This window comes from Mustela lutreola, chromosome 7 (assembly GCF_030435805.1).
Source record: "Mustela lutreola isolate mMusLut2 chromosome 7, mMusLut2.pri, whole genome shotgun sequence".
Lineage (NCBI taxonomy): Eukaryota > Metazoa > Chordata > Mammalia > Carnivora > Mustelidae > Mustela > Mustela lutreola.
The window spans coordinates 149,047,361-149,059,144 of NC_081296.1; the positions used below are offsets into that span (position 1 = coordinate 149,047,361).

At 37.1% G+C, this 11,784-nt stretch overlaps 1 long non-coding RNA gene, 6 other non-coding genes and 2 pseudogenes across 7 annotated transcripts; all 9 read left to right on the forward strand.

Moving 5' to 3' along the window:
• The first annotated feature begins 1,048 nt into the window (after positions 1–1,048).
• Positions 1,049–1,120, forward strand: LOC131837744 (small nucleolar RNA SNORD113/SNORD114 family). Its single transcript, XR_009356333.1, has one exon. It is a non-coding gene; the product is annotated as a small nucleolar RNA SNORD113/SNORD114 family (small nucleolar RNA).
• Positions 1,121–3,525: 2,405 nt separating this feature from the next.
• On the forward strand, positions 3,526–3,594 carry LOC131837753 (small nucleolar RNA SNORD113/SNORD114 family; annotated as a pseudogene).
• Positions 3,595–4,288: 694 nt separating this feature from the next.
• LOC131837768 (small nucleolar RNA SNORD113/SNORD114 family) lies at positions 4,289–4,363 on the forward strand. The gene has a single exon (XR_009356353.1). It is a non-coding gene; the product is annotated as a small nucleolar RNA SNORD113/SNORD114 family (small nucleolar RNA).
• A 1,024-nt stretch (positions 4,364–5,387) lies between these two features.
• LOC131837764 (small nucleolar RNA SNORD113/SNORD114 family) lies at positions 5,388–5,461 on the forward strand. The gene has a single exon (XR_009356349.1). It is a non-coding gene; the product is annotated as a small nucleolar RNA SNORD113/SNORD114 family (small nucleolar RNA).
• A 1,240-nt stretch (positions 5,462–6,701) lies between these two features.
• Positions 6,702–6,781, forward strand: LOC131837771 (small nucleolar RNA SNORD113/SNORD114 family; annotated as a pseudogene).
• Positions 6,782–8,830: 2,049 nt separating this feature from the next.
• Positions 8,831–8,902, forward strand: LOC131837738 (small nucleolar RNA SNORD113/SNORD114 family). The gene has a single exon (XR_009356327.1). It is a non-coding gene; the product is annotated as a small nucleolar RNA SNORD113/SNORD114 family (small nucleolar RNA).
• A 497-nt stretch (positions 8,903–9,399) lies between these two features.
• Positions 9,400–11,429, forward strand: LOC131835409 (uncharacterized). Its single transcript, XR_009355180.1, has 3 exons — positions 9,400–9,484; positions 10,357–10,448; positions 11,345–11,429. It is a non-coding gene; the product is annotated as an uncharacterized LOC131835409 (long non-coding RNA).
• LOC131837727 (small nucleolar RNA SNORD113/SNORD114 family) lies at positions 9,816–9,890 on the forward strand. Its single transcript, XR_009356316.1, has one exon. It is a non-coding gene; the product is annotated as a small nucleolar RNA SNORD113/SNORD114 family (small nucleolar RNA).
• Positions 10,799–10,874, forward strand: LOC131837728 (small nucleolar RNA SNORD113/SNORD114 family). The gene has a single exon (XR_009356317.1). It is a non-coding gene; the product is annotated as a small nucleolar RNA SNORD113/SNORD114 family (small nucleolar RNA).
• Positions 11,430–11,784: the final 355 nt, after the last annotated feature.

Here is an 11,784-nt window from a genome sequence, read left to right on the forward strand (position 1 = left end):
CTCTGGAGAAGATTGTAGAGATACTCAGGATATTCAGGGATCTTCTCTTTATTTATTTTTTAATTTTGTGTATCTATTAATTTTGTTAAGCCATAAGAGTTTATGAGGATGAACAGAAAGAGGCCTAAGCAGGGGCCAGTGGTGATGAACAGTGGACAGCGAGTTCTGTATGTCTGGAGAACGAAGTCCAACATTGTGAATTCTGTTTGTGTAACCCTAGAGACCGGTGTCAGGAATATCCCCAAAGTAGGTATTGGGTTTATAGATTTAGATTATTATTGTTAATAGACTAAGTATAGGACCACTAAAGAAATACAAATAATAAAGAAAGGGCAAAGCATTGTTTAACTCGAACATTTGCGGACAGCTTGGAGATCTTATTAGTTTCATTTGAAAACACTGAAACTCATTAAGGAACAAAGGGATCAGGACTGTTACTTGAAAAAAAAAAGGATGGTCATCTGTTGGTCCGAGGGTCGTATTAACATAGATAATTACGGGTCCGGTGTTCTTGTTGTTGTATGTCTGTTTCAAGTTTCCTGCTGTTCATTTTGTGAAGATAAAATATCTGCACGAGGAATACTTTATAAATCCTAAATGAGTGGGCGAGAATATGGAAATCAAGGGTCAACGGGAATAAGAATTTAACTTTTCTTTTTCCTTTTAATCATCGCCTGTGCTTTGTCCTTCTCAGAATGGGCAAATTCAAGCAGTACGGCCTGGTGGCCTAGAGAGCAGTGCAATAAGAGTCAATGCTGTCATCTGGGTTTTTTTTTTTTTTTTTTTTTTCAGGGTCTTCACTGTAATTTTTAAAAGTGCCGTATTTAATAAAGATGGTCACTTATAGCCCGGTGACAAATACTGAAATAACATGAAACATAAAAACGTAGGGTATTAAAAGAAAGAGATATATTGATGTGAAAATAATTCTGTATGCACAATAGGGATTTCAGGGTTTTATATTTTTGATAATTGGGTTTCAGAATAATTAGTGAATCAATCAGTGAATGAATAAACACTGTAGAGATGAAGAAAGCAGGTACAACATTGGATCGATGATGACCGCTGGTGGCGTATGAGTCGCGTGCGATGAATACGTGTCTGGAACTCTGAGGTCCAATGCAGGTGGTTGCGGGTGCACAGTCCCCATGCCCCCCTTTCGAGTGGTCCTTCAGACACATGTCAGGAATATATAAGGATCTTCTTTTAGCCTTTACATTCGTGCATTTTCTATTTTTATTATAATTAGCTCAATGAAATAATAAATACATAGAGAAAGATGTAGTGGAACATTATCCAGTTACTAAAATAGTTGGTTAGTAAGAAATACTGTTACTGTATCTTAAAAACAAATACCTACTGTTGAAGATACATCTGTATCTTTTCTTTGACTATAGATGATATAGTTATTCCTATGTATTAGTCAGTATTCATGTTTTCTGTCAAGGACAAGATCAATATTTTTCATTTGCTTAAGAAAAACAAAATATACATTATCCCAAACCACTGCCTACCTAAATGACGGACTGAGTGAAAGGTGGGATACAGGGGCGAAGGAACGTAAGGTCTCCATCTTTTATCCCCTGCTCTGTCTTGTACTCCTTAGAATGGTCACCATCAGCTGACGGAAGCGAACTACCCTAGTCGCCAGCTTCGTGGTCGAATCTGTGGGTGATAGCGTGGACCCCACTGCCAGTAAGAGTCAAAATTCTTTTCCTGGTTTGCTGGTTTTTCAAAATTGTTTTCACTCCGTTACTAAAAAGTGTGAAATACAATCAGTGATCGACCAAACGTACTTAAAAAGAAATACCATGTTAATATGAAGCATTATGTTAATAATCTTTGTAGGAAATTTTTGTATCAGTTGTACTTCAGTTTAAAAAAATAGGATAAATGTAAATGGATAAACTTGAAGAGGGTAAAACACTTTATTATTAAGATATATAATAAGGAAATATAATTGGAACGGGAAATAAAATGATCAGGTGTATATATCTTAAGTGAGAGTGATAGACATTGATAAGTAATAGATATTGATCGAGTCCATTAAAATTTGACATTTGATTTGTTAAGAGGAAAACAAATATTAACATTATTAAATGTCCAGATGACTATGCAAACAAATAATGGAAACTATGAGTCATTGGAGGGAAAGTCTCAATGTTTTCTCTGCTTAGTACTCTTCAGAATGGGTGCTGGAACTGATTTCCGCTTTGACCTCATTAAATAGTCATTGTGCCACTATAAGGAGAGACCAAGGTGAGTAATGGTCAAAGCTGTTGTCTTGGATTGGGTCATTTAAAATTGGGTCATATTAAAAATTATTAAATTAATTTAAAAGTATACCATGACCTAATGACCTAAAAGTGTACCATGACCTAAATATGACAGGAAACATTATATTTTAATCTGGAATGTGCAAGACTGAGCTCCGTTAATGAAATATAGAGTCTGTGTGGGAAAAGATTCTGTGAAGTGATGTTAGGGATATTCAAGAACCTGTTCTAGTGTTTTTTATGAAGCATGTGCTATTACTGTTATTAATGAATTATAATCTAATCGATGCTAATGTAGAAACAAAACCAGACTCAGTCATGACCAGTGATGATGACTGGAAGCTTGGCAGTCAAAGACGAAGAAAATGTGTCTGAAACTGGGAGTTCCTGGGTGGGTCATGGTCCCTCTGTTTCTTCCACTGAAATTGTTTCCATGAAGACATGTCAGGAATATACAAAAATCACATTTTTGTATTGATTTCATAGCCATAGATTAGTTATTGTTAATGGAATAATGATGGATGTGTTTAAAGAAATACAAATAAATCTATTAAGTAGGTGAACCATGGTTCAGTCATGATGTATATGCTGAGGCATGAGATACCATTAATAAGTTTAAAACCATTTATACCCATTAAGAAACCAGCAGATCAGATGGCTGAGGGTCCATGTGGGCCATGATGAAGAAGACTGAATTTTATTTTTTTGGGTCAGTCTTTAGATTGTTTTATGCTTTTGCTAAGATAAAAAAAATCCCATATTAAGGAAAAGTAATGAATACCTAATTACTGCAATTCAGAAAGCAAGGATCAGTGGCAATTAGGTCTCTTTTTTTTTTTCCCTTACCATCGATTCTGCTCTCTGTTCCTTAGAACGATGCAGTTGAGCTGAATTAGCATCTTTCAAGATCAAGAGCTCTGTGGCTGCTTCTGTCCAGTAGGACAGAAATTAATGTGAGTAACAGTTGAGATGATTTACTTGGTTCCAGTGTTGTATTTTGAGATTAAAGAATGTGACTGTGTGTCAGTGGAAATATGGAATGTAGTTAACATTATTTTGATTAATCCATATAAGAAAAACAGGTCATTATGATACATATATTGAAGTGTGACTAATTCCATACATAAATGACAGACATAAAGACTCTTCGTGAGTTTTTATGAATGATAGCATTTAAAATTGTTGTTAATGAGTGAGTTCTACAATCAGTCAACCCCTAGAACTGAATGAAGAAAGAGAGGGACAGTGTTGGACCGATGATGACACTGAGCCTATGAGTCACATGTGATGAACACGTGTCTGGAACTCTGAGGTCCAACAGGAAAGAGATGTCGTTCGTTATATCTGCTTGAATTCGCTCTTGGAACTGTACGTCAGGAAGGGACAAAAAGAAATAATAGTATTGTAATTTGGAACGGACCACAAGTGGACTGTTCTATGAAATGCATTTTGTCCTTGATGAAAGGACAGTGTGGAACCGTGTAAGGAACAGTTACTGGTGACGGTTTCAAGTTCAACATTTGATATATGCAGAAAAGTATATTACCATAATAAATTCTTAAATAAATGGGTGGCATAATCTGTGGACCAAGGGATAAACGTCTTAATTTTTTATCATCTGTTTTGCTCTTTACTCCCAGAATGGACACACTTGAGCATACTTCAGGATTCACCTACAGTCCGTGATCTTGATGTTTGCGTCTGCCTCTTAGGAGCGTGGAGATCAGTGTGAGTAATAGTCAACATTCTTGTTTGGTCTGAGTGGGTCAAAGAAGGCCAGCCATACCAGTTTACCAGTTTACAATATCAGATGGATTGGAGGCATTAAAATGATTAACAAACACTAAGTGCAGTTAATGAGAATGATTTCGTCTGTTTATATATGATATTTTGGATGAATGTTAGGGATGGTGAAGGATCTTATTTCCTGGTGTGATTTGTATCTATTTCTTGATTAATGAATTAGTCAGTAAAGAAATGTAGATGAGAATGGGTGGAAAGACAGCCAGTCCTGGACCAGTGATGATGACTGGGGGTCCACGGGTCATGGATGGTGAATCACGGGAGTGTGGGACTCCGAGGGCCAATACGGAAGGAATCTAGTCTATTTCCCATATTTCAAGTCATACCGTAGGCAGATTTCAGGGTTATATAGTGAGTTTTTTCTTGGTCTTTGTGTTCATGAATTATATGTGTAAACCTGGTGATTCACAGACCTGGGGATAAAAATATATGTTTATAAAAAATATATGTTTATAAAAAATAAAAAATTAAAAAAATTTAAAAAAAAAATAAATAAAAAAAAATAAAACACCATGTTATGGAAAAAAAAAAATAATCATGAAGGAATGAATGGCAGAATAAATTAGCAAATGTATGAATGAATAAAGATGAAGAGGGCAAAGCTTTGTTTGTTACTAAAATATCTAGTCAGGAAAATGAATATTAATTTTCACTGGAGAGGATGATAAATGGACTGAGGGTATTACATCTTTGAATAAGGGTGACACGGACGGTGGTAGGTAGTAGTACCGGCCTGGGTCAGTTTCAAGTTTGATGACTATTGTGTTGAGAGAAAGAGAAATAAATTTTACTATAAATAAATACCTATAGGACTTGTACATTAAGTACGGAAAGTGTAGATCAGTGGAAAGAATGTCTCAGTCTTTTTACCATCTTTTCTGCTTGATACTCTTCAGAAACCAGCTGACTAAAGTATTCTTCTGTCATTAAAGCTGTCACATTATCTCTGTTTTCAGAAAGACACCAAGGTAGAGTAAGAGTCAAAGTTCTTGTCTTTTTTTTTTTTTTTTGGTCATTTGTGTGAGGCACTCACTGTATTATTTTAAAGTATTAGATTTAATTTAAAAGGTTATCTCTAGCCCACTGATTAATGAGATCTGAAACTTTGATTAATAATGTGCAATGTTGAAGTCCCTTAATGAAAAAGATGCGGTGTACTGAGAAAGATTTCTGTTGATAGATGTTAAGGGTGGGATTCGGGGATCTTGTGCTTGCCTTTTCATGAATCATGTATATTTTATTATTATCGGTGAATTAATGATTCCATACAGAGTAAGAAATGAATGAGGAAAAGAAGGAGGCTTCACATGGCCCATGGATGATGACTGGTGGCTTTGAGTCAGGGACAGTGAGTAAAATGTATCTGGAATTCTGAAGTCCAGTACAAAATGTAGTTAGTCTGTTGATCTCTTCTGCTGGAAGTGGTCCTAGAAGCACAGGTTAGAAATGTACAAATAATCATAGTCTTCTGTTAGATTCCTAGATTTTGGGTTACTATTTATGGATCATTGACAGAACAATTAAACAAATAAAAATAAACAGATCAAAAAGAAGAGGGCAGAGCATTGTCCAGCTATGAACTTACGTGATAAGGCAGACAATAGTAGTAATAGAAATTGAAAACACCTGTACCCATTAAGGCATAAATGGAAAAAGAATTTTACCTCTTTAGTTTAGGATCATATAGACACTGATAATGTGAACGTCAAGTTTGGCTCTACAGGATCCATTCCAAATCGGAGGTTCTTCTTTTGTTAAGAGCGAAATATATATACATTATGAAAAATTGATAAATACCTTAGTAATTGAGTAAGTGAAATGTAGAAAACAAAAGTTATAGAGGATACGGTCTCAATTTTTAAAAGATCACTTGCTTTGTTTTGTGCTTTTTTAAAAAAAAAGATTTTATTATTTATTGACAGACACAGTGAGAGAGGGAACACAAGCAGGGGGAGTGGGAGAACCAGGCTCCCTGCTGAGCCAGATAGGGGCTCAATCCCAGGACCCGGGGATCCTGACCTGAGCGGAAAGCAGACGCTTAACTGGCTGAGCCACCGAGGCACCCCTGGTCTTTTTCTTATGGGAAAGGAAATCAAATATACCCAAAATAATGATTGCCAAAATGACCAACCAGGGTAAAAAGCGAGGTAGGTGGAGACAGTTTCTCAATTTTGTTATCATCTGCTGTGATACTCTGTACTCCTTAGATGGCCACTCTTGACCTGATTTAAGGATTCTCCCAAGGTCACAAACCATCTGGTTGCATCTTTGTGTTAGGAGCATGGAGAATAGTGGGGCAGTAGTCACAGTTCTTGACTTAGTTCGAGTGGTTTTTTAAGAAAATTATTCACTGCATTATTAAAAAGTATTGAATATAATCAAAGAAGGTCAACCCCGGTGATGTTTAATATCAGATTGATATGAAGCATTGCATTTTTTAGGCCATAACTGAAACACTGAGTTGAATTAAATGAAAGAGATTTAGTCTCTGGGTGAATGATTCTAGAGGTGGATGTTAGGGGTTTTTCAGGGACCTTATTTTTTGTGTGTTTGTGATTTACCTGCATTTCTTTATTAATTCATGAATAAACAAATGTAGATGAGAAAGAAGATGGGCAGTCATGGTCCAGTGGTGATAACTGTTGGCGTTTGAATCATAGGCAATGAACAGAACGCCTCACATGTTGGACCCTGAGGTCCAACACGAAAAGGCTAGTCCATTCACCATATTTTAAGACTGTTGATAGATTTTAACATTCTGCAGTCATCTTTTTCTTGGTCTTTGTGTTCATGAATTTTAAAAATATGATTATAAAAGAATCAATCACAAGAATAAATTCTCAAATGTATGAATGAATAAAGATGAAGAGGGGGAAACATTGTTCATTACTAAAATATATCGTCAGGAAAATGAATATTCATATTCACTGGAGTGGATGATAGATGGACCCAGTGCATTACAGCTTTGAGTAACGGTGACTTGGGGGCTGATAGGGAGTCGTCAGTAGCATGCTGGGTCAGCTGAGAGTTTGATGTTTATTGTACGGAGAGGAAATAAATATTACTGTACATTAATGAACACTTAAGTGACTGTGTACATGAACGATGAAAACTGGGGTCAGTGGGGAGAAGGTCTCATTTGTTTTAATCATTGTGTCTTCTTGGTACTCTTCAGAATGGATGGACTGAGCTGATTTTAGCTTTTGCCATAATTAAGATTATATTGTCTCTGTGTCAGAAAAGAGAGCAAAGTGAGTAATAGTCAAAGATGTTAGCTTGGTTTTAATCATTGGTTTAAGAGTATTCCTAACATGTATCTAATAGATCACATCAAACCACGTCACCATTGTTAAAAAGTATTAAACAGAGGGGCGTCCGGGTGGCTCAGTGGGTTAGGCGTCTACCTTCAGCTCAGGTCATGATCCCAGGGTCCTGGGATGGAGTCCCACATCCAGCTCCCTGCTCAGCGGGGAGCCTGCTCCCCCCACCCCCACCCTCTCCCCCCGCCTGCCTCTGCCTACTTGTGATCTCTGTCTGTCAAATAATTAAAATCTTTTTTTAAAAAAGTATTAAACAGAATAAAAAAGTTATCCATGGCACAAAAATAGATATAATAGAATCATTTGTTGATTAAACAAAAAAAAAAAAAATGGAAAAAACCTAGTATATGGGAAAGGATTGTATAGAACAGCATTAAGGATATTCAGGGATCTTGTGCTCATCTTTTCTTGAATAAATGTATCTTTTACTTATATCTATGAATTAATGATTTAATTGAGCACAAATGTAAAACACATGAAGAAAGTGTGGGTCTAGCATGGACCAGTTGTTGTGATTGGCGGTGTAGGAGTTGTGCATGACTGATACGTGTGAGGTTCAACACGATACCTCGTCTATTTCCTGTTGGACGTGCTCTGTTAGACACGTGTTAGGAACAGACAGATACCATGTCCTCATTTTAGACTCATAGATTTAGTGTCACTATTACTAATGAATCAAAGTTAGAACCATCAAACAAATAGAGATGAGAAGGTCACGTGTTTTTCAGTTATAAACCTATGGGGTGATCAGGCAAAAAATTTTGCTAAAATTGAAAAAAATGATGCTCATTAAGAAATAAAGGGATTAAGAATGTTATCTCTGTGGTTGAAGGTCACGTAGATACTGTTTAGGAAGAGTCAGTTTTATTGTTCTGGATCAGATCCAAGTTTTAGGTTGTTCCTTTTGTTAAGAGAAAAAAAAATTATGGAAAATTAATAAATCAATGAGTAACTGAAATGCAGAAATCAAGGACCAATGAAGGTAAGATCTGTTTCTTTTTTTTTTTTTTAAAGTAATCACCTGTTCTCTGTACTCTTCAGAGCGGACCCATCTGAGCTGATTCAGCACCTTCGGTGGTCACAGGCTCTGTGGTCGCATACGTGTGCTGGCAGCATGGAGACCAGCGTGAGTAGCAGGCAAAGTATTTGTCTTGGTTTGGGAGGTGTTTAAAGAGTATTCAGTGTGTTATTAAAAAGATGGCCGATTGTACGGTTACAATAAATGTATGATCGAGATGGTGCATTTTATTATTACACATATGTAAAGCCAAGGTTAAGGGAAGAGATTGATGTGAGAATAATTTGCCATACAGATTAGGGACATAAAAACTCTTCTTGGGGTTTTGTAAATCATGGTGATTACACATTATTGTTCGTGCATTCATGGTCAAGAAACAAAGAGAAATGAATGAAGAAAAGGAGAGACGATACTGGATCGATGATGACCGCTGGTGGCGTATGAGTCGTGTACGATGAATACGTGTCTGGAACTCTGAGGTCCAGCAGGAGAGAATTCGAGTCTGTTCCCTTTGCTTAAAGCGATTTTCCATACAGAGGTCAGGGATACACAAAGATTTTTTTGGTCTTTTTGTGTGCTCATGGTTTTTTATTCCATTATTATTATTGGATAAGTGAATTGAGGAAAGAAAGAGAAAAAGAAAGAGTGAATGACAAGTGGAGGGAAGCATCGTCCAGTTATAAAATTATGTGACCAGGCAAGAAATGCTGTGGATATATATTGAAAACACTGAAGTCCAACAGCATATGACTGTTAGCCTCTTAGGTTAGGGAGAATATAGACAGTATACATTATGGACAGTTTTATGTTTTGGGTCCGTGGCAAGTTCAGAATTATTTTCTTAAGAGAAAATGAAATAAATACACTCGAAATTAACAATTGCACCCACGGCTGTCTAAATTAAAGAGGAAAGGCAAGGATCAATGGAGAGATGAGATGGCGTAATTTTTTTTTATCATCTCTTGTGCTCTGTACTCCGCAGAATGGGCGCGCGTGAGCTGATGTAAGCATCTTTCATGGTGTTGAGCTCCTGGTTCCATCTGTTTGTTAGGGGCATGGAGACCAATGTGAGTAATAATTAATGTTCTTGTATTGTTCTGGGTTAAGAGTATTCAAAATAAAATAACGAGTTTCAAAATAAAATCAAATAAGGCCAACCGTAGCCTAGTGGCAAATACAGGGTAGATCGGAAGCATGATATCAGTGGGTGCATCTATGAAAACCTCAAGATGTTGATGAAAGAGATACATTGATACAACAGTGATTCTATATACAGATTAGAGATATCAGGGCTCTTAGTTTTGTGAGTCATAGGGTTTACAAGTGTAGTTAGTGAGCTAGCAGATTCATCAGTAAGTATCATAGAAATTTCGGAAGGAAGAGAAAGTGGACTAAACTTGGATCAATGATGACGGCTGGTGGCGTATGAGTCTTAAACGATGAATGCTACGTGTCTGGAACTCTGAGGTCCAACCCAACAGAAATCTAGTCCATTCTCTCTTTTTGAAAAGATTCTAGAAAACAGATGTCAGAAGTATACAAGGATTTCACTTTGGTCTATATGTTCATGTGTTTTTTAAACTTGTTACAACTGGATCAGTGAAAGAACATTGAGAATGTGTTGGTAAAGATGAATAAGGTTAAGCCTTGTCCAGTTATAAAAATATATGAGAAGGCAAGATAAGCTGTTGATATTTACTGAAAAATCTGATATTCACTAGGAAGCAAATACTCCTTGACTAAGGATGATACAGACAGTGTTACCAATAGTCAGTGCCCCTGTTCTGTGCGGGTGACAAGACCTATACCGTTTACTGAAGAGAAGATGAAACGTTCTCTCAAATAAGTACGTCCATGACTGACTCAATAAAAGATGGAACTCAAGGGCCAATGCAGATAATGTCTTAACCTTTCTTTATCTCTTCCTGTGTTCTGTAAGCCTTGGAAAGGGTGCCCTTGAGCTGACGTAAGCATCCTTCAGGGCTGTGAGTGCCATGGTTACACCTCCGCACTGGGAACATGCAGACCCATGTGAGTAATAGTCAAGGTTGTTGTCTTGGTTTCCGTGTTTGCCTGTTTTTTTTTTTTTTTAAAGGCATTCACTGTATTATTTTAAAAGTATGAAATATAATTTTTGAAGGTGAACCATGGCCCTGGTTTAGGGATGGGGCTGACGGAAGCATTGTTTTGAGTGATCCTTCCTCGCAACACCGAAGTAAAGTCATGAGAGAGGGTCGTGCCATGAGTAATAATTCTATAGACAGATGTTAGAGATATTTAAGGATCTTACTCTGGTGTTTTAGGACTTCAGGTAGTTCTTTCAGTATGATTGATGAATTAATAAAATTCATGTAGACACAGATTAAGATGAGGGCCAAGTCTGGATCAATGATGACCACTGGTGGCGGTATGAGTCATGAACGATGACTACTACATGTCTGGAACTCTGAGGTCCAACACTAAAGAAATCGAGCCTATTCCTCTGTTGGGAAAAAAATCCTATAGATAGATGTCAGAGATACGTGAGAGTCTTTTGCTTCTAATTTTATGGCTCATAGATTATGATTATATTACTAGAAAAGAATCAGTGGAAGGATCACTAAAGTATCTAAAGGATTAAAGATGAACAGAGTGAGGCACATTCCAGATTATGAAAAGATGGGGTGAAGAAAACAATATTATGACTATAATCTGGAATGGATAAAAAGTGGACCAAGGGCGTGACCTTGGATTACATAGCCATTGATAAGTAATAATCAATGTTTTGCTCTGAATCAATGAACGGGAAGTTCAGTATTTGCTCTAGGAAAGCAAACACCACGATAAGTTAATAAATATTAAATGGCTGAGTAAATGAGAGGTGGAATGCAAAGCATCAATGGATAGAAGACCTCAAATTGTTTTCTTGTTGCTCTTACACTCCTCAGAATGGGGACTGCCACACCAGTTCTGGCATTCCGCCTGGCCTTGAATTCAGAGGTTGTCTTAGGAGCATGGAGACCACCAGTGTGTGTGAGTAATAGTTGGGGTTCTTGTCTTGTTTTGGGCAGTTTAAGGGTGGTGAATGCATTAGTAAGAAGTAGGAAATAACGGACCTGGTTGGCTCAGCTGGGTAAGGGTCCAGCTCTTGGTTTTGGCTCGGGTCATGGTTTCTGGGTCATGGGATTGAACCTTGGAACTGGGCTCTCTGCTCACCTAGGAGTCTGCTTGAGAATCTCTCCCTCTCTCTGCCTCTCCCCCTGCTCATGCTCTCTCTAAAATAAATGAATACATCTTCAGTTAAAGAAAAGTAGGACATATAATCAAAGAAAGCCAAACACGATCAAGGAATAAACATGAGACTGATACGGAACATTATGTTGAGTTG